The sequence below is a fragment of the Salvelinus alpinus genome, chromosome 20 (assembly GCF_045679555.1).
Source record: "Salvelinus alpinus chromosome 20, SLU_Salpinus.1, whole genome shotgun sequence".
Taxonomy (NCBI): domain Eukaryota; kingdom Metazoa; phylum Chordata; class Actinopteri; order Salmoniformes; family Salmonidae; genus Salvelinus; species Salvelinus alpinus.
Window position 1 is genome coordinate 12,217,190 of NC_092105.1, and position 23,285 is coordinate 12,240,474.

General features: G+C 43.5%; 1 protein-coding gene across 7 annotated transcripts in view; it reads right to left on the bottom strand.

Annotated features, from left to right (window-relative positions):
• The window catches only part of LOC139546309 (PTB domain-containing engulfment adapter protein 1-like), a 185,449-nt gene that overhangs the window by 57,485 nt on the left and 104,679 nt on the right, over window positions 1–23,285 (bottom strand). For 6 of the 7 annotated variants that reach the window (XM_071354529.1, XM_071354537.1, XM_071354539.1 and 3 more), the window contains exon 2: window positions 18,350–18,452. The exons of the other annotated variant lie outside the window; for it this stretch is intronic. The gene's annotated coding sequence lies outside the window, so the exon portion shown is untranslated. The remainder of the gene's footprint in view (window positions 1–18,349; window positions 18,453–23,285) is intronic. 7 annotated transcript variants of the gene reach the window in all.

A 23,285-nucleotide genomic window follows, 5' to 3' on the forward strand; every position in this document is an offset into this window, starting at 1 on the left:
GTCCTTTAAACACCTGCTGTATGTAAAGTAGTGTATCCTATAGCTTGGAAAATAAATACATATGACTTTGGATGACATTTCTTTCCAACATTAGGGCTGTTTTCCTAAACAAGTTAATACTGCTAAAGGCTAAATATAAATAAGTAGGACCACTACAGTATATGATTGACACTTGTCACACCTCTAATCCAACTTCCACGTTTAAAATATTACATCTACTGTGGGTAATTAATGCCATGGCTGCTCTTTTCTCAATGAGGCACCTTGGGAAACATTAAATCTACTTCATTTCTATCAGATTGATATCAATCTCCAGGATTGATATTCCCAAGACATAAAAGTTATCTTAAGAGGTAATATCAGTGTTCTTGGGCAATTAGCATTTTTAAAATTATTATTATGGAAATAGAGTAAATCAAGAATTACAACAACAACAACTAAGTCAATCTTATTATTTTATTACGTATCTGATTTAATCATGATGAGTAAAACGTGCTCCACCCCACACAATAGTATTATGAATAGTCAGTTGCTAACAGACATTCCTCCAAGTTTATTAACATTCCTTCCACAAAGACATATCAAACCAAAATCAATATGTGACCAAATTGAACCACATAACATCTCAATATGTCACACGCACTGGCATTTCTTGCTGATTCTACAAGGAAATTATCAGAAACAATAATGGATTTTAGTGTCGAGTAAAATGTTAAAACAGAGTGGCCTCTTGCAGGATATGTTAATCAGTAATTGAAGGACTTACTGGTAACACACAGTCTTTCATTCTAGATAGTTTGAAAAGTCTATGTTGAAGAGTGTGCGTTGTGTGACTTTAAAAAAAAATCAGCAATATTAACTTTTATAAAGACTGAAAATGTCAGCTGAGTCTTATTCTAGAGTGCAAACAAAGTTTTGGTTATGAGAGGCCAGTTGTCAGGAACCCCGTTGGTACATCCATCAGTGATCATATGTTGCATGGCCATCCCACTGGGCACAGACGTCAGTTAAAAGTCTAGTTTTGATTTACATTTGGTTGAGTTGTCAACTAATTTAATTCAACATAAAAAAAAATATTTAAAAAACATGTCATTAGATTAAAGGTTAAAAGTTGGGTAAAAAAATGTAAAAAGACAAAATGCCCTTACGTTGATGACTTATTGCAAATTCTAAAAGTTTTCCACGTTGATTCAACATCATCATATAGATTTTTTGGGTTGAAATGGAAACATTGATTCATGTCATTGGATTTAGGTTACAAATGATGGTGATTCAACCAATTTTTGCCCAGCGGGATGACATCTGCATGTACTACAATAAAACACACTCACCATCAGGTTACACTTTGGTTTACCAAAGACATGGAAGCTATTTTGAGAATTGTACAACACTCTACTACACCAACAAAGCAAACAAACATGTTTTTTTCTTCTCCACGTGAAGTGACCAGGAGCATTTGGGCTTTGATTTTATTTTCCACCCACAGTAAGTCTTCCACTTAAGTCAACAAAGCCAGAACGTTCCTGAAAACTGCAAGCACAACTTTGGGGTAAGGCGTCTGCTGTTTGTACTTGAGGGCAGAAGCATGTGTTTTCAACCCTTGGAACACTGCAGGGTATGGAGCTTGGTGTTAGGTCTTCATGTCCCTGTCACAAACTACAGAACACCAAGCCAAAAAAGGAAATCTCACTTATAGTCTTGCTGTCTTTCTAACTATAGTTATATTTGGATTCAGGCTATGGTTCTTACATGGCGCAAACAAAATGAAAGTGAAATTATTTGGATGGGGAAAATGTTTGACAGCTGAACCAACAGCAACGAACCGCCCTTGCTGTCTCTGCCTGGCCGGTTCCCCTCTCTCCACTGGGATTCTCTGCCCCTAACCCTATTACAGGGGCTGAGTCACTGGCTTACTGGTGCTCTTTCATGCCGTCCCTAGGAGGGGTGCGTCACTTGAGTGGGTTGAGTTACTGACGTGATCTTCCTGTCTGGGTTGGCGCCCCCCCTTGGTTTGTGCTGTGGTGGAGATCTTTGTGGGCTATACTCGGCCTTGTCTCAGGATTGTAAGTTGGTGGTTGAAGGTATCCCTCTAGTGGTGTGGGGGCTGTGCTTTGGCAGAGTGGGTGGGGTTATATCCTTCCTGTTTGGCCCTGTCCGGGGGTATCATCGGATGGGGCCACAGTGTCTCCTGACCCCTCCTGTCTCAGCCTCCAGTATTTATGCTGCAGTAGTTTATGTGTCGGGGGGCTAGGGTCAGTTGGTTATACCTGGAGTACTTCTCCTATCTTATCCAGTGTCCTGTGTGAATTTAAGTATGCTCTCTCTAATTCTCTCGTTCTCTCTTTCTTTCTCTCTCTCGGAGAACCTGAGCCCTAGGACCATACGTCACGGCAAACCGGGCATGATGACTCCTTGCTGTCCCCAGTCCACCTGGCCTTGCTGCTGTTCCAGTTTCAACTGTTCTGCCTGCTGTTATGGAACCCCTACCTGTTCAACTCTTAATGATCGGCTATGAAAAGCCAACTGACTTTTATTACTGATTATTATTTGACCATGCTTGTCATTTATGAACATTTTGAAAATCTTGGCTCTCTCTAATTCTCTCCTTCTCTCTTTCTTTCTCTCTCTCGGAGGACCGGAGCCCTAGGACCATACGTCAGGACTACCGGGCATGATGACTCCTTGCTGTCCCCAGTCCGCCTGGCCCTGCTGCTATTCCAGTTTCAACTGTTCTGCCTGCGGTTATGGAACCCCTACCTGTCCCAGACCTGCTGTTTTCAATTCTTAATGATCGGCTATGAAAAGCCAACTGACATTTATTCCTGATTATTATTTGACCATGCTTGTCATTTATGAACATTTTGAAAATCTTGGCTCTCTCTAATTCTCTCCTTCTCTCTCTCTTTCTCTCTCTCGGAGGACCTGAGCCCTGGGACCGTGCGTCGGGGCTGCCGGGCGTGATGGCTCCTTGCTGTCCCCAGTCCACCTGGCCTTGCTGCTATTCCAGTTTCAGCTGTTCTGCCTGCGGTTATGGAACCGCCACCTGTCCCGGACCTGCTATTTTCAACTCTTGATGATCGGCTATGAAAAGCCAACTGAAAATTATTCATGATTATTATTTGACCATGCTTGTCACTTATGAACATCTTGGCATAGTTCTGTTATAATCTCCACCCAGCACAGCCAGAAGAGGACTGGCCACCCCTCATAGCCTGGTTCCTCTCTAGGTTTCTTCCTAGGTTTTGGCCTTTCTAGACCTGCATTGTTTGCTGTTTGGGGTTTTAGGCTGGGTGTCTGTACAGCACTTCGAGATATTAGCTGATGTACGAAGGGCTATATAAAATAAACTTGATTTGATTTGATTTGGTTAAATTATAAAAAATGAATTGAAAATCAAACTTTATAGACAATGATATTGTGCATACAGACAAGCTGTGTCTCAATGATGTATTGGTGGTCCTGCAAAAATCAAATATCTGCCTTCTTCGTAACACAAACCAAGACATACAGTCCTCTGCACATGTCATATGGTTGCTCAAATCATGTTTCAGATGGAAACTAGAAAAACAGTACTTTATCCAACGGTCAATACCCACTGCCAACAGATGTCAGTTCAATGTCTAGTTTTGATTTACATTTGGTTGAGTTGTCCACTAACGTGAATTCAATATGAAATCAAGCAAATATCCCACCATGTCATTGGATTTAGGTTACAAATGATGGTGACTTAAAAAAAAAATCCAAATCAGTTTTCCACGTTGGTTCAACGTCATCACATATCATGTTTTGGTTGAAATGACGTGGAAACAATGTTGATTCAACCTGTTTTTTGCCCTGTGAGCAGGGATTCGGGCTGTCTCTCCCTTCAACAATAAAACTTGACATCCAATCAGAAGGAGTCATCCACTTCCCAGGGCCAAAAAGCTGTGCAAGGTTATGCATGCTGATCCAGCAGCATATCACCAAGCAGTCCTGAATGCTCTCATCAACAACTGCTTCCCCTTGCATCCAACACGTCATATAGGTAGAGACACAACCACCATCTGCTGAGACTGTCTTATCTTAATCAATACACAGCTGTTGTGTCCAAAGCTTTAGGCTAACCCACCACTTCCAGAAGAGTGAAATTGAATGTAAAGCCTACAAATAGTATGTTCCCTGAATAGTAGTGCCAATTACATGAAGTTGAGGAAGCAGAGGGGTTAACTATTTCTTGATGGAATAATGTGTCTAGCTGGTTGCTCTGTCATGGAATGTAATGAGAGAGGAATGGGGGAACAGTACACACTGTGAGGAGGAAACCTAATTGGCAATTAGCAGGAGTTTAGGAGGGAACCCTGGACTGGAGGTGAGCATTTACATCTCTCGCAGTGTTTATTATAATGGGTTTGATCAACCCTTTGTCCCTAGTTGGGGACGGAACTTCCGTAGTCTAAAATGTGTAGTTGTGTATGCATGTGGTATTACACATTTAGAAAAACAAAAGGGTTATCTCATCAGAAATTATGTAAATCGGTTTCAACTGAAATCAGAGAGACACAGGGATGTCACTCTAACAGTATAACTATTGCTCCCAAACTACTTAAATCAGGGTTAGATCTTTTCCACAGAGAGCCATCGTGGCTGCAGGCCTTTGTTTCCAACCCAAAAGTTACGCCCCTGATTGGCTAACAAAGAATAAGAATAAGTTGTTTAGTAGTGTCAAAAGTTTGCCCAACGGGAATCTTATAAAGTTATAAGATATTCCTTGAAAAAGACTGATGTCTTCAGGGTATGTCAAGAGTTTCAAGGCTTTCAAAAGGTCACGGCAGTATATCCTCTTGGAATCGTACCTCATATTTCTTTCAGAGGTCATATCTGCCACCACTCACGATAAAAGTTTGAAAAGTTTCTTAGATGCACAGTGCACAGGAGTGGCAGAATAAAGTAATTTGAATGGCGGATGACAGATGTTCTGCTGCTGACTGAGGTGATGTCACAATCTAGAAGTGAGTGGTGCACATTATACTGTAAATCATGTATAATTAATCATGTATTTCTATGGCTATAAATCCCTTGCACTACACTGTTAGTATCAGCGTTAGTTAAAAGTGCTGTCATGTTTTGACTTTTCCTTTACAAAAATAAATGTAATGTGGTGCGTGCTGGTGGCAGGGAAGTCAGCCGCAGGAGAACGAACTTGGTATAAACAGAGTATTTAATGAAAGCTCACAAACTCCAACGGCCTGAGGAGAGACACTTGGAACGAGGGATTAATACGGTAATCGGGGGGAAGCTGTAACCTATAACATACTTCGTTCACTCTTCTCAGGACTTTAAATGGCCCCACAAACCACAGACCCAGCTTCTGACAGGGCAGGCGGAGGGGCAGGTTTCGGGTCGAGAGCCAGACCCGGTCCCCCGGTGCGAACACCGGGGTCTCACTGCGGTGACAATCTGCGCCAACTTTCTGAAGGTGGACATGTGCGGCGTCCAATGTTCCTTTCGCGCGCCGGAACCAGTCATCCACCGTAGGAGCCTCGGTCTGACTCTGATGCCAAGGAGCAAGAACCGGCTGATACCCCAATACACACTGGAAGGGAGAGAGGTTATTGGAGGAGTGGCGGAGCGAGTTTTGGGCCATCTCTGCCCAGGGCACGAACGCTGCCCACTCCCCCAGCCGGTCCTGGCAATAAGACCTCAGAAACCTACCCACATCCTGGTTAACTCTCTCCACCTGCCTGTTACTCTCGGGGTGAAAACCTGAGGTAAGGCTGACCGAGACCCCCAGACGTTCCATGAACGCCCTCCAGACCCTCGATGTGAACTGGGGACCCCGATTAGACACTATATCCTCAGGCACCCCGTAGTGCCGGAAGACGTGAGTAAACAGGGCCTCCGCAGTATGTAGGGCCGTAGGGAGAACGGGCAAAGGGAGAAGACGACAGGACTTAGAAAAACGATCCACAACGACCAAGATCGTGGTGTTACCCTGTGAAGGTGGAAGATCGGTTATGAAATCCACCGACGGGCCGTTGTGGAACGGGTAAGGGTTGTTACCTCTGGGCAGGTGCCTAGGAGCCTTACACTGGACGCACACCGAGCAGGAGGACACAGAAACCCTCACGTCCTTAGTACCACCAGTACTTCGCACTAAGACAGCGCACCGTCCGACCGATCCCAGGATGACCAGAGGAGGGTGACGTGTGTGCCCAATAGATCAGCCAGTCGCAGACAGAACGTACAGACGCCCAGCTGGACACTGGAGGGCAGCGGGCCCTGCACGTTACGCCCGCTCAATGTCCGCGTCCAGCTCCCACACTACCAGCGCCACCAGGCAAGAGGCGGGGAGTATGGGAGTGGGATCCATGGGCCGCTCCTCTGTGTCATACAGCCGGGACAATGCGTCTGCCTTTAAACCTGTTACGGCTAGACGTTCCGCTAGGGGAACCCCTCGACAATATCCGGTGAAATGGCAGAGTGCGAAATTCCCCCAAAATTATTAGAAATATTTAACTTTCATACATTCACAAGTGCAATACACCAAATTAAATCTTAACTTCTTGTTAATCTAGCCACCGTGTCAGATTTCAAAAACGCTTAACGGCGAAAGCACACCATGTGATTATGTTAGGTCAGCACCTAGTCACCAAAAACATACAGCCATTTTCCAGCCAAAGAGAGGAGTCACAAAAAGCAGAAATAGAGATAAAATGAATCACTAACCTTTGATGATCTTCATCAGATGGCACTCATAGGACTTCATGTTACACAATACATGTATCTTTTGTTCGATAAAGTTCATATTTATATCCAAAAATCTCAGTTTACATTGGCGCGTTATGTTCAGTAATGTTTTGCCTCCAAAACATCCGGTAATTTTGCAGAGAGCCACATCAATTTACAGAAATACTCATCATAAACGTTGATGAAAGATACAAGTGTTATACATAGGATTAAAGATAAACTTATCCTTAATGCAACCGCTGTGTCAGATTTAAAAAATCTTTACGGCGAAAGCACACCATGCGATAATCTGAGTACAGCGCTCAGCCACCAAAACAAGCCATACAGATACACGCCATGTTGTGGAGTCAACAAAAGTCAGAAACAGCGTTATAAATATTCACTTACCTTTGATGATCTTCATTGGAATGCACTCCCAGGAATCCCAGTTCCACAATATATTTTTGTTTTGTTCGATAAAGTGCATCTTTATGTCCAAATACCTCCTTTTTGTTCGCATGTTTAGTTCACTAATCAAAATGCACAAAGCGCGGGCACTAAGTCCGGACGAAAAGTCAAAAAAGTTCCATTGAAGTTCGTAGAAACATGTCAAACGATGTATATAATCAATCTTTAGGATGTTTTTATCATAAATCTTCAATAATATTCCAACCGGACAATTCCGTCATTAGAAAGGAAAGGGAACGGAGCTCGCACGATAAACAACTCATAGCTTTCAGCTGAGCCACTTACTGTGAGTGATCTTATTCTCTCCCCTTTCACAATAGAAGCATGAAACAACTTTCTAAAGACTGTTGACATCTAGTGGAAGCCTTAGGAAGTGCAATCTGACCCCATTTACACTGTATATTGGATAGGCTGTATATTGGACTTGAAAAACTACAAACCTCAGATTTCCCACTTCCTGGTTGGATTTTTCTCAGGTTTTCGCCTGCCATATGAGTTCTGTTATAGTCACAGACATCAACAGTTTTAGAAACTTGAGAGTGTTTTCTATCCAAATCTACTAATAATATGCATATCCTAGCTTCTGGGCCTGAGTAGCAAGCAGTTTACTCTGGGTACGCTTTTCATCCGGACGTGAAAATACTGCCCCCTAGCCCAAAGAGGTTAACGTTCTGGGAGCCTGGTCTGTAGGAAAGAATAAACACAAAACGGGTGAAAAACATGGCCCACCTTGCCTGGCGAGGGTTCAGTCCCCTCGCTGCCCAGATGTTCTCCAGATTGCGGTGGTCAGTCCAGATGAGAAAAGGGTGTCTAGCCCCCTCAAGCCAATGTCTCCACGCCTTCAAGGGTTTGACGACAGCCAACAACTCCCGGTCCCCCACATCATAGTTTCGCTCCGCCGGGCTGAGCTTCTTCAAGAAGAAGGTACAGGGGCGGAGCTTCGGTGGCGTCCCTGAGCGCTGAGAGAGCACAGCTCCTATCCCAGCCTCGGATGCATTCACCTCCAATATGAACGCCAAAGAGGGATCCGGATGGGCCAACACAGGAGCCGAGGTAAACAGAGCCCTCAGGTGCCTAAAAGCCCTGTCCGTCTCAGCTGACCACTGCAAGCGAAATGGGCCCCCCTTCAGCAGTGAGGTAATGGGAGTTGCTACCTGACCATAACCCCGGATAAACCTCCGGTAGTAGTTGGCAAACCCTAAAAATCGCTGCACCTCCTTTACCGTGGTGGGAGTTGGCCAATTACGCACGGCTGGAATGTGGTCACTCTCCATCTCCACCCCTGACGTGGAAATGCGATACCCTAGGATGGAGACGGACTGTTGGAAGAACAGGCATTTCTCAGCCTTGACATACGGGTCATGCTCCAACAGGCGACCAAGCACTCTGCGCACCAGGGACACATGCTCGGCGCGTGTAGCGAACTATTTCAAAATGTCATCAATATACACCAACTCACCCTGCCCGTGCAGGTCCCTGAAAATCTCATCTACAAAAGCTTGGAAGACTGATGGCGCATTCATCAACCCGTACGGCATGACGAGGTACTCATAGTGCCCTGAGGTGGTACTGAAAGCCGTCTTCCACTTGTCCCCCTCTCAGATACACACCAGGTTGAAGTGCTCCTGAGATCTAGTTTGGTGAGGAAGCGCGCCCCGTCCATTGACTCTATCGCTGTGCGTATGAGCGGTAGCGGGTAACTATACCTCACCGTGATCTGATTTAGACCCCGGTAGTCAATACATGGACGCAGACATCCCTCCTTCTTCTTCACAAAAAATAAACCTGAGGAGACAAGTGAAGTGGAAGACCGAATGTACCCCTGACGCAGGGATTCGGAGACATATGTTTCCATAGCCTCCGTCTCCGCCTGTGAGAGGGGATACACGTGACTCCTGGGAAGTGCAGCGTCTACCAGGAGATCTATCGCACAGTCGTCCCGTCGATGAGGTGGTAATTGAGTCGCCTTCTTTTTAGAGAAGGCGAGAGCCAAATCGGCATATTCAGGGGGAATGCGCACGGTGGAGACCTGGTCTGGACTCGCCACCGTAGTAGCACCAACGGAAACCCCTAAACACCTACCTGAGCACTCTACAAATACCTGAGCACTCTCTTGGCCTCTGTGGCCAAGAAACAGTGGGGTTATGACAAGCTAACCAGCGTAGGCCCAGCACCACGGGAAACGCAGGAGAGTCAATAAGGAAGAGACGAATTCTCTCCGTATGACCCCCTTGCGTCACCATGCCCAAAGGAGCTCTCCCTAATCAACCCTGACCCTAATGGTCGACATTCTAAGGCGTGAACAGGGAAAGAACATCCACTGGAAAAATGGGGATCCCTAAACTATGGGCTAAAGTTCTATCAATGAAATTCCCAGCCGCGCCTGAATCGACGAGCGCCTTATGCTGGTAATGCGGGGAAAACTCAGGAAAAGTGACAGATACAAACATATGTGCAACAGAGGTCTCTGGGTGAGGATGGTGCCAGCTCACCTGGGGTGACGCCAGAGCGAGGCCTGCTGCCTTGATTCCCAGAGGAACCCACCCGGCACCGACCGGCAGTGTGACCTCTGCGGCCACAGATAGTGCACGAGCGGGAACCCCCTCCGGTCTCCCTGCGCACTGCCCCTCCCTGCTCCATGGGTATCGGAGAGGGGGTGCGGGAGGATGGAACCATCAGACCCCGATCTGAACGTCCGCGAGTAGCCAGCAGGTGGTCCAGCCGGATGGACAGGTCTATTACCTGAGAAATAGTCCGTTTACCTTGGGAACGTTATTTAAAAAAAAAAATCTGACCCCTAGTGTCAAGAAGTTAATGAAAGCTCACAAACTCCAAAATCAACGTATACAAAATAAAGAAAAGTGGGTAAATAAAACCCGTCGCACACCATAACAGACATAGCACCTATACATACAAGGAACAATCACCGACAAAGACATGAGGTAAAACAGAGGGTTAAATACACAACATGTAATGATGGGATTGAAACCAGGTGTGATGTGAGACAAGACAAAACCAATGGAAAATGAAAAGAGGATCAGCGATGGCTAGAAGGTCGGTGACGTCGATCGCCGAACACCGCCCGAACAAGGAGAAGCCCCAACTTCGGCGGAAGTCGTGACAATAAATCATAGCTGAGTTTATCAACATATCATACCTTAAAAGAAGTGGAAACGTGTGCAATGTGCTTCTCACATCACAAGATGACTCTGACTTCTACCAATCGTTACTATACTGCCATGCACAGTGTGATCTGAATAGCCTTCCTTCAATTAAATAAGTCAAATCTATCCCAAAAAATCATCAAGTAACAAATTCAATGTGGGACAGAGAAATGTTAAAGTCATGAGTCTACAGTTGATACAAAAAGGACAAGACAACAACCACACAAGCAGAGAGACTGACTAATCGGGAGTAGTGAAGAGTTCATGCTAGCTGTTCTTGTTGACTTCCAGTCATTGCACTAATGCTAGTTAGTATTGGCTAGCAAAACTAACTTCAACATCCTTTAAAAACTGCACGCACAGACATAAAAATTATATCCGTGAGTTCGTCTGACTGGGTAAGTAGAGAAAAAGGCCTGAATGGGCAAAATGTTGCACTATGCCTTTAATATACCAACAATTATTAGGCTATTGATATCCAGGAAGAGCAGTTCTCCCGATACAGTGTTAATAGGGGGAAGATTGAGTCACTTTACAAAAAATACATGCAATTCAAAAATAGATTGAGAAAATGTTTGGAGTCTCACTCTCCACGGGGTCTCTTGAATCTTGGGGAGTGGAAACAGCTGACAAAGCACACTATTTCTGGAAAGGCATGTCAAAATCTCTGAAATATTTAGATAAAATTATCAAATCTGTCAAGGGTCATCGTCTGGGAGCCCTGATAAATGTAACGCTTCCCTTGTATCTTGACTCCGATCCATCACAGTAACCACAATGTCTATAGTGTCAATGACAAATAATTAAATAAAAATGTATCCTTCCACCTACACAGACAAGCATCTTGGCATGCATTCAACAAGGTCAGATATTCTGCAGAGTAATTCAGCTAACAATTCATTGACATTGACACTTTCTAGCCTGTTAGTTGTTGCTGACATAGTGATACACTCCAAGCTCAATTCACATTCTATCAAGTTTCCAACATACATAGGACCACTGGGTTCAAACTGTGGGACACATTGCCATAGGACCACTGGGTTCAAACTGTGGGACACACTGCCATAGGACCACTGGGTTCAAACTGTGGGACACACTGCCATAGGACCACTGGGTTCAAACTGTGGGACACACTGCCATAGGACCACTGGGTTCAAACTGTGGGACACACTGCCATAGGACCACTGGGTTCAAACTTTGGGACACATTGCATTTGCCACTACAGTAATTGCAAACCATTGAGGTTTCGCTAAGTGGCTGTAAAGTTTCTGCACAATTACCTTGACTTTGCATGACAGGGGAATTTAATTTACACTAATAATGATTAAAATATTGTATCTGAAAATTCAAGTTGTGAAAATCACTTTTCTAATTACATGTCACTACCACTTTCTCCCCAATGCTTAAATAATGCATTTAACATTAGAATATTATACATTTACATGTTTATATGTTCTACGTTGTAGTTTTATAATGATAATGCATATATTGCAGCTGTTTTGGATGCATTCAAGCATTTCAAGCTATTGTAAAGAAGTTGACACACTTTCAATGTGTCAAAGTAGTATCTGTGCTGTGAAGCACCTACATAAAATCTGGTGCAAACAATTACCTTCAGAAGTCACATAATTAGTTAAATAAAGCCCACCTGTGTGCAATCTAAGTGTCACATGATCTGTCACATGATCTCAGTATATATTCACCTGTTCTGAAAGTGGCCTGAGTCTGCAACACCACTAAGCAAGGGGCACCACCAAGCAAGCGGCACCATGAAGACCAAGGAGATCTCCAAAGAGGTCAGGGAGAAGTTGTGGAGAAGTTGTGGAGAAGTACAGATCAGGGTTGGGTTGTAAAAGAATCTCAGAAACTTTGAACATCCCACAGAGCACCATTAAATCCATTATTAAAACATGGAAAGACTATGGCATCACAACAAACCTGCCAAGAGAGGGCCACCCACCAAGACTCACATACCTGGCAAGGAGGGCATTAATCAGAGGCAACAAAGAGACCAAAGATAACCCTGGAGGAGCTGCAAAGGTCCACAGCGGAGAGTGGAGTATCTGTCCATAGGACCACTTTAAGCCATACACTCCACGAAGCTGGGCTTTACCGGAAGAGTGGCCAGAAAAAAGCCATTGCTTATAGAGAAAAATAAGAAGACAAGTTTGGTGTTCGCCAAAAGGCATGTGGGAGACTCCCCAAACATATGGAAGAAGGTACTCTGGTTAGATTAGACTAACATTTATTTTTTTGGCCATCAAGGAAAATACTTTGTCTGGCGCAAACCCAACACCTCTCATCACCCCGAGAACACCATCCCCAGTGAAGCATGGTGGGGGCAGCATCATGCTGTGGGGATGTTTTTCATCGGCAGGGACTGGGAAACTGATCAAAATTGAAGGAATGATGGATGGCGCTAAATACAGGGAAATTCTTAAGGGAAACCTGTCTCAGTCTTCCAGAGATTTGAGACTGGGACGGAGGTTCACCTTCCAGCAGGACAATGACCCTAAGCATACTGCTAAAGCAACACTTGAGTGGTTTAAGGGGAAACATTTAAATGTCTTGGAATGGCCTAGTCAAAGCCCAGACCTCAATCCAATTGAGAATCTGTGGTATAACTTAAATATTGCTGTACAGCAGCAGAACCCATCCAACCTGAAGGAGCTGGAGCAGTTTTGCCTTGAAGAATGGGCAAATATCCCAGTGGCTAGATGTGCCAAGCTTATGGAGACATATCCCAAGACACTTTCAGCTGTAATTGCGGCAAAAGGTGGCTCTACAATGTATTGACTTTGAGGAGGTCAATAGTTATGCACTCTTAAGTTTTCATATTTTTTTGTCTTCTTGTTCATTCACAATAAAAAATATTTTGCATCTTCAAAGTGGTAGGCATGTTATGTAAATCAAATGATACAAAACCCCCCAAAATATATTTTAATTCCAGGTTGTAATGCAACAAAATAGGAAAGATGCCAAGGGGGTATACTCTCAAGCCACTGTAATTAGATGCTTTGTAAGATGATCAAACCTTCATCATAAAACAACTTTCTTTCTATTCACATATGCAAAATGTGGCGCCCTTCTTTGCTGCTGAAGCTGGACAGTATTCTTGAGCAAATTTAAAATATTAATTCAATGACTATTTGAAGAGAAAAGGTTTTCAAGATAGTCTGCATTTTTTTTGCGATGAATAATGTAAGTTGAACACCAAATTTTCTTCTTCATACATTGTTTTGGACCAACATCTGTGAAGGTTGGCACTAAACAGACAGAACATTTTGGTTTTCTCGTGTAGTGACGTCATCGTGCTGATAGGGTTTGGGGAAGTGGGGGCGATTTCGCAAGAGCCATCACACACCCACACACACAGCTCGAAAAACACTAATCCCAACTTGCTCCCTTGGTTTACTGTTCTTAGAAAACCCAGTACCCCCTCCATGCACACACACACACACACACACACACACACACACACACACACACACACACACACACACACACACACACACACACACACACACACACACACACACACACACACACACACACACACCTGAAACCATTCATGTGCTCCACATAGTGCAACTTTTGATTTCAGTCCAGTGCCCATCTTCACTTTAACCATTCTCCCCACAGAGACAAACATATTTGCATGAGGGGGTGTAGAAATTGCTAAGATATATTTGTGATGTTGGCCTGTAGCCTATTGCTTCTCCATGGGACATAGATGAGAGAGACAGTTCCATATAGGATGAAATACAAAACCAACTTAACCTATTTGAGAGCCTTTTATTAAGCACATTAGCATTGCAGATTTGCTGGTGTAGTCATTGTAAATCCGATTACCCGCTGCTGATGCATTACATGGATCTCTGAATCTGTGGGAGCACCGCAGGCAGGCAAGCAAGCAGAAGAGGTGTTGTTCAGCATATCCTAGTAGTAAACGAATGGACATGAGGGCTACCCTGGGATCACTTAACATAAATTAGAGCATTGGGGATAGAGATGCCTAGGTTCTGAGACCTTTGGTTGGCTTGTGTCATTATTACGGAGCCTTAGCGATGGCCGGAGACCTTGGCTGAATATCAGACCGAAAACGTTGAGCACTCGATATGTGCATTCACGACTGAATCAAGTCAATCTCAAAAGCTAGTTGTCGAGTTATCGAGGGCTCCACTGCAACCTTCGGAAGCCTTTTTATCGAGCGGGCATCCTGTGCCGACTGTATCCCCTCGCAACAACAATAGTCACTACTACGTCCTTCTCAAAAACAAATTCTACTTTTTCCACATTTTGTTACGTTAGACTTATTGTAAAATTTAATAAATACATTTCCTCAGCAATCTACACACAATACTCCATAACGACAAAGCGAATACAAATTTTGACATTTTTGCAAATGTATTAAAAATAAAAAACAGAAATATCTCACTTACATAAGTATTCAGAAACTTTGCTATTAGACTCAAAATTGAGCTCAGGTGCATCCTGTTTCCATTGATCATCCTTGAGAAGTTTTTACAACTTGATTGGAGTCCACCTGTGGTAAATTCAATTGATTGGACATGTTTTGGAAAGGCACACATAAGGTCCCACAGTTGACAGTGCATGACAGAGAAAAAAACAAGCAATGAGGTAGAAGGAATTGTCTGTAGAGCTCTGAGACAGGAATGTGTCGAGGCACAGATCTGGGGAAGGGTACCAAAACATGTCTGCAGCATTGAAGGTCCAAAAGAACACAGTGTCCTCCATCATTCTTAAATGGAAGAAGTTTGGAACCGCCAAGACACTTCTAGGAGCTGGCCGCCCGGCTAAACTGAGCAATCGGGGGAGAAGAGCATTGGTCAGGGAGGTGCCCAAGAACCCGATGGTCACTATGACAGAGCTCTAGAGTTCCTCTGTGGAGATGGAAGGACATTCCAGAAGGACAACCATTTCTGCAGCACTCCACCAATCAGGCCTTTATGGTAGAGTGGCCAGACGGAAGCCACTCCTCAGTAAAAGGCACATGACAGCCAACTTGAAGTTTGCCAAAAGACACCTAAAGACTCTCAGACCATGAGAAACAAGATTCTCTGGTCTGATAAAACCAAGATTGAACTCTTTGGCCTGAATGCCAAGTGTCACGTCTGGAGGAAACCTGGCACCATGCCTACAGTGAGGCATGGTGGTGGCAGCATTATGCTGTGGGGATGTTTTTCAGCAGCAGGGACAGGGAGATTGTCAGGATCGAGGAAATTTTGAACGGAGCAAAGTACAGAGAGATCCTTGATGAAAACCTGCTCCAGAGCGCTCAGGACCTCAGACTGGGGCGAAGGTTCACCTTCCAACAGGACAACGACCCTAAGCATACAGCCAAGACAACGCAGGAGTAGCTTTGGGACAAGTCTCTGAATGTCTTTGGTTGGCCCAGCCAGAGCCCGGGAATTGAACCTGATCAAATATCTCTGGAGAGATCTGAAAATAGCTGTGCAGCAACGCTCCGCATTCAACCTGACAGAGCTTGAGAGGATTTGCAGAGAAAAATGGGAGAAACTTCCCAAATACAGGTGTGCCAAGCTTGTAGCGTCATACCCAACAAGACTCAATGCTGTAATCACTGCAAAACGTACTTCAACAAAGTAATGAGTAAAGGGTCTGAATACTTATGCAAATGTACTTTAAAAAAACATATATAATTTGCAAACATTTCTAAAAACCTGTTTTAATACATTTGAGAATAAGCCTGTAATGTAACAAAATGTGGAAAAAGTCAAGGAGTCTGAATACTTTCCAAAGGCACTGTATCACAATTAACACGTTTTAATGTAGCAGCAACTGCCCTTTTTGCCCAGAGTCAGTGGAGTAGTATCGAGTCATCTACACTGTGCATTCAGATGACCCAAAGATACAGCTTTGAACGTAGTGATTGGTGCTTTGGAAACAATCTGAATTACGGACTGACTGCTGGGAACAGGTCTACAACTTCATCAGCAAGCTGTCAAATTATCATAAATAAGTGACAAGCTAAAGGTCCAGGAATTGTGACTGTCCTCAGCTAAACACCTTGCCTCGTGCATGACAATACATTTCCTCAGTGCACATGATGCATAATACAGTGCCTTGCAAAAGTTTTCACTTCCTTGGTGTTTTTTCTATTTTGTTGCATTACAACCTGCATTTTAAATGGATTTTTATTTCATGTAATGGACATACACAAAACAGTCCAAATTGGTGAAGTGAAATGAAAAAAATGACTTGTTTCAAAAGATTATGCAAAATAAAAAACAGAAAAGTGGTGCATGCATATTTATTCACCCCCTTTGCTATGAAGCCCCTAAATAAGATCTGGTGCAACCAATTACATCCAGAAGTCACATAACAAAATGCTATGTCTGGCGCAAACCCAACACCTCATCACCCCGAGAACACCATTCCCACAGTGAAGCATGGTGGTGGCAGCATCATGCTGTGGGGATGTTTTTCATCGTCAGGGACTGGGAAACTGATCAAAATTGAAGGAATGATGAATGGTGCTAAATACAGGGAAATTCTTGAGGGGAACCTGTTTCAGTCTTCCAGAGATTTGAGACTGGGACGGAGGTTCACCTTCCAGCAGGACAATGACCCTGAGCATACTGCTAAAGCAACACTGGAGTGGTTTAAGGTGAAACATTTAAATGTCTTGGAATGCCCTAGTCAAAGCCTATCAATCAATCAATCAAGTTTATTTTATATAGCCCTTCGTACATCAGCTAATATCTCGAAGTGCTGTACAGACACCCAGCCTAAAACCCCAAACAGCAAGCAATGCAGGTGTAGAAGCACGGTGGCTAGGAAAAACTCCCTAGAAAGGCCAAAACCTAGGAAGAAACCTAGAGAGGAACCAGGCTATGAGGGGTGGCCAGTCCTCTTCCGGCTAGACCTCAAAGCCTAGACCTCAATCCAACTGAGAATCTGTGGTATGACATAAATATTGCTGTACACCAGCGGAACCCATCCAACTTGAAGGATCTGGGGCAGTATTGCCTTGAAGAATGGGCAAAAATCCCAGTGGCTAGATGTGCCAAGCTTATAGAGACATACCCCAAGAGACTTGCAGCTGTAATTGCTGCAAAAGGTGGTTCTACAAAGTATTGCCTTTGGGGGGTGAATAGCTAGCTATGCACGCTCAAGTTTTCCGTTTGTCTAATATGTTTCACAATAAAAAATATTTCATATTTCATATTTCATCTTAAAGTGGTAGGCATGTTGTGTATATCAAATGATACAAAACCCCCAAAAATCAATTTAAATTCCAGGTTGTAAGGCAACAAAATAGGAAAAATGCCAAGAGGGGTGAGTTCTTTCGCTGGCCTCTTCCTTTTACATTGAAATTGCCTGAGGATTAGAAATGTGCGTTTCACCAGCAGTGAGACTGCTGCTTTCACTGGTGACACACGCTCATAAATCTCAGAGAAGGATTCCAACGACCCGTTTATTGCCAAAATCTACTTCAATAATTTAGCTCTAATCTTCGCCACTGTTTCTGCATGATAAGATTTTTTAAAAGTTAGATGCAATAGCTGTCCAAGTCGTTTAGAATAGCCCATATTTTACTTTCGGAGACTGTTTTAAATGTGTTGAATTCTCTGTGAAGCCAGAGGCTGGACTGTGAAACTGTATCCCAAGTTGGAACATCATTTAGGAAAAAAATAGGGACACAGGTCAAAGCATACTGTGTAAGAGGCTTAATCAACTGTCATTAAAATGTCACTTATTTGTGGATATGGGCTACTGGGCTAAAAGGACATGACAGGAATACACAGTCACTGTCATATACTGAGATCACTTTATGGTATAAATGGCAATGTTTGCCCCCCGAAAGAACTGTTGAAGAATTTAAATATGCTGTTGTCGTATCACAAACACGGAGCACATAATGAGCTTTGGGAGCTCCTGGGGTGAGTTAGATTTGAAGACAGGCTGTAATCAATAGTCTCTAGGACAGCTCCAGAGTATGTAAGATAACAGATAAGATGACTTACCAATACTTTTGACTGTGAACGACCAGGATTCTCTGTTGGGCCTCACTCATCTAATGGCCTAAGAATTTTCATAAGTGCTGTCTTCTCATGAGTACTGTGTCTTCTGTGTGTGTGGGGGGGGGGGGGGGGAGAGAAGAAGAAAGGTTAGTTAGTCTTACAGCATTGAGGCTTTAGGTAAAACTGAATGGATTATTATTCAAAGAATTGATTCTGTACCATCAACCACCATTGGTCGATACCAAACAAGAACAAGAGAATATAGCCCACACAAAAGAACGACAGTTTGAGTCGATTGTCCAGCTGAAACCTCCAGATTACAGTAATGTTTAAATAGCCCTGTGTCAAATACCTCAGCAAAAACCAGACAGGCATACCTACATACACTACCCCAAAATAGCCAGTCAGAAAAAGTCAGTGACACTCAGACAAATGCCTACCAGACCATATTGAAAGTAAAATATGTTGCATAATAGTATATATATACAGTGGGGAGAACAAGTATTTGATACACTGCCGATTTTGCAGGTTTTCCTACTTACAAAGCATGTAGAGGTCTGTAATTTTTATCATAGGTACACTTCAACTGTGAGAGACGGAATCTAAAACAAAAATCCAGAAAATCACATTGTATGATTTTTAAGTAATTAATTTGCATTTTATTGCATGACATAAGTATTTGATCACCTACCAACCAGTAAGAATTCCGGCTCTCACAGACCTGTTAGTTTTTCTTTAAGAAGCCCTCCTGTTCTCCACTCATTACCTGTATTAACTGCACCTGTTTGAACTCGTTACCTGTATAAAAGACACCTGTCCACAACCTCAATCAAACAGACTCCAACCTCTCCACAATGGCCAAGACCAGAGAGCTGTGTAAGGACATCAGGGATAAAATTGTAAACCTGCACAAGGCTGGGATGGGCTACAGGACAATAGGCAAGCAGCTTGGTGAGAAGGCAACAACTGTTGGCGCAATTATTAGAAAATGGAAGAAGTTCAAGATGATGGTCAATCACCCTCGGTCTGGGGCTCCATGCAAGATCTCACCTCGTGGGGCATCAATGATCATGAGGAAGGTGAGGGATCAGCCAGAACTACACGGCAGGACCTGGTCAATGACCTGAAGAGAGCTGGGACCACAGTCTCAAAGAAAACCATTAGTAACACACTACGCCGTCATGGATTAAAATCCTGCAGCGCACGCAAGGTCCCCCTGCTCAAGCCAGCGCATGTCCAGGCCCGTCTGAAGTTTGCCAATGACCATCTGGATGATCCAGAGGAGGAATGGGAGAAGGTCATGTGGTCTGTTGAGACAAAAATAGAGCTTTTTGGTCTAAACTTCACTCGCCGTGTTTGGAGGAAGAAGAAGGATGAGTACAACCCCAAGATCACCATCCCAACCGTGAAGCATGGAGGTGGAAACATCATTCTTTTGGGATGCTTTTCTGCAAAGGGGACAGGACGACTGCACCGTATTGAGGGGAAGATGGATGGGGCCATGTATCGCGAGATCTTGGCCAACAACCTCCTTCCCTCAGTAAGAGCATTGAAGATGGGTCGTGGCTGGGTCTTCCAGCATGACAACGACCCGAAACACACAGCCAGGGCAACTAAGGAGTGGCTCCGTAAGAAGCATCTCAAGGTCCTGGAGTGGCCTAGCCAGTCTCCAGACCTGAACCCAATAGAAAATCTTTGGAGGGAGCTGAAAGTCCATATTGCCCAGCGACAGCCCCGAAACCTGAAGGATCTGGAGAAGGTCTGTATGGAGGAGTGGGCCAAAATCCCTGCTGCAGTGTGTGCAAACCTGGTCAAGAACTACAGGAAACGTATGATCTCTGTAATTGCAAACAAAGGTTTCTGTACCAAATATTAAGTTCTGCTTTTCTGATGTATCAAATACTTATGTCATGCAATAAAATGCAAATTAATTACTTAAAAATCATACAATGTGATTTTCTGGATTTTTGTTTTAGATTCCGTCTCTCACAGTTGAAGTGTACCTATGATAAAAATTACAGACCTCTACATGCTTTGTAAGTAGGAAAACCTGCAAAATCGGCAGTGTATCAAATACTTGTTCTCCCCACTGTATATATATTACAGACTGAGAGGAAATAGACCTTCCATTCCATAGTTGGATGGAATTCTCCACAAAAACAAAAGGATGTGTTATAAAACAAACTCCTAATCTTTCTCTGGCTAGAGAAAAAATGTATCACATGGACTTTCTGAGTGTCTCTGTTTAGATTCCAAGGGTTATTCAAGTGAGACGCATCAGTACAGTAGATGATTCTTTGAATGTTCTTTGTTCGCAATTCCTGTCTCTTGCAATCCGAGTCAAGAAAACATTTGCATGAGAGTATGCAAAAATCTATAAAACTTATATTATTATGATTACTGCCAAAAGCACAACTAGTATTACTATCATTATGATTACTGCCAAAAGCATAACCACTTTGAAATGTAAATTCAATGAATTTAGGCAAATATTGTGTTTGTGACCAGTAAAGTGCTTAACGTGAATAGTGTCCACATCATAATTATAGTACCTTTTCAAGCCTTATATGGAGGTAGTGTCAAGCCTGCTCCCGCTCTTCCTCCCCCTGGCGCTCGAGGGCGCACTTGCAGACAGAGTGGTGAAAAAGTAGTTTATTTTGTTTACTAGATTATATCAGTGAACCACTAGATTCCCATCATGCAACACTGTAGAAAAAATCACCAATGACTTTTTAATATCTTAACCTGTCTCATATCACAAATGTATGCGATATGACGAAATACAATCACGTTCAGACACACACACACACAGACAAATGCATGAAACCAATTGATTTATTATCGATAACATCTCACATTCTCTTGTACTTTTGATTTACGCCGTAAAAGAAGGGTTGTAATTCCACCATGGAAAACACAGGGCCATCAGACACCAGTCCAGTTCCACTCACCAGCATTTTTTCCTTTGATCATTTGAACAGGGCGAGGGAGAATAAAGTACACACAAGCTGCATTCAGTAACAATTTCTTTGGATGAAAAGCGTGCCCAAATTAAACTGCTTGCTACTCAGCCATAAAAGCTAGAATATGCATTTAATTAGTTCATTTGGATAGAAAACACTCTGAAGTTTCTAAAACTGTTTGAATGATGTCTGTGAGTATAACATAACTCATATGGCAGGCAAAAACCTGAGAAAAAATCCAACCAGGAAGTGGGAAATCTGAGGTTTGTAGGTTTGCCTATCCAATATACAGTGTCTATGGGGTCATATTGCACTTCCTAAGGCTTCCACTAGATGTCAACAGTCTTTAGAACCTTGTTTGATGCTTCTACTGTGAAGGATGAGGGAATAAGAGCTGATTGAGTCAGGGGTCTGGCAGAGTGCCACGAGCTCACTCAGGGCGCCCCCGTGAGAGGTAGCTGCGTTCCTTTTCGTTTCTAAAGACAAAGGAGTTCTCCGGTTGAAACATTATTGAAGATTTATGTTAAAAACATCCTAATGATTGATTCTATACTTCGTTTGACATGTTTCTACGAACTGTAATGGAATTTTTTGACTTCGTCTGGCCTGCGCGTCGTGAATTTGGATTTGTGAACTGAAGGCGCGAACAAAAATGAGGTATTTGGACATAAATTATGGACTTTATCGAACAAAACAAACATTTATTGTGGAACTGGGATTCCTGGGAGTGCATTCTGATGAAGATCATCAAAGGTAAGTGAATATTTATAATGCTATTTCTGACTTCTGTTGACTCCACAACATGGCGGGTACCTGTATGGCTTGTTTTTGTGTCTGAGCGCCGTACTCAGATTATTGCATGGTGTGCTTTTTCCGTGAAGTTTTTTAAAAATCTGACAGAGCGGTTGCATTAAGGAGAAGTTTATATAAAGTTCCATGTAAAACACTTGTATCTTTTATCAATGTTGATTATTTCTGTAATATACTATTTCTGTAAATTTATCTACTAGTGTTTTGGAGGCAAAACATTACTGAACATAACGCGCCAATGTAAACTAAGATTTTTGGATATAAATATGAACTTCATCGAACAAAACATACATGTATTGTGTGACATGAAGTCCTATGAGTGTCATCTGATGAAGATCAAAGGTTAGTGATGAATTTTCTCTATTTCTGCTTTTTGTGACTCCTCTCTTTGGCTGGAAAAATGGCTGTGTTTTTCTGTGACTAGGTACTGCGCTAACATAATCAGATGGTGTGCTTTCGTCGTAAAGCCTTTTTGAAATCGGACACTGTGGTGGGATTAACAACAAGTTTATCTTTAAAATGGTGTCAAATACTTGTATGTTTGAGGAATTTTAATTTTGATATTTGTTGTTTGAATTTGGCGCCCTGCACTTTCACTGGCTGTTGTCAAGTCGATCCCGTTAACGGGATCTCAGCCGTAAGAAGTTATTAAGCCACCATCAGTACACACACCTGCCTTCCCTCCGTCACGCGCATCAGCGATCATTGGACTCACGTGGACTCAATTACTTGTGTCATTACCTTCCCTAGATCTGTCTCTTCCCAAGCTCTGTTCCCTGCTTCGGAATTAATTGTCTCATGTCTGTGTTACCCGTGTTCTGACGCTATTCCTGTCTTGATTCCTCGTCTGTTCCCGAATAAATGTGACTCCTCGTACTTGCTTCTCCTGTCCGGCGTCAGCCCTTACAGGATCCCGAAGCCATCACACGAAGCATCGGGGAGTCCTGGCGTTCCGGTTGGTGGTGACGTCGGTCCTGGGTTGCCGCCAATGGAATAGGGGGTGCCTAGCCAGCTCGTCGGGCTTCCACGCCCTAGCTGGCTCAAGAGGTTTCCTTGCCCCAGTTGGCTCGGAAGGCGCCCATCCCACGTTGGGCCTCAACCGGATCGTCAGATCTTGTTAGCCCAGCCGGCTCGTCAGTCTGTTAAGTCTCAGCCGGATCGGGCTT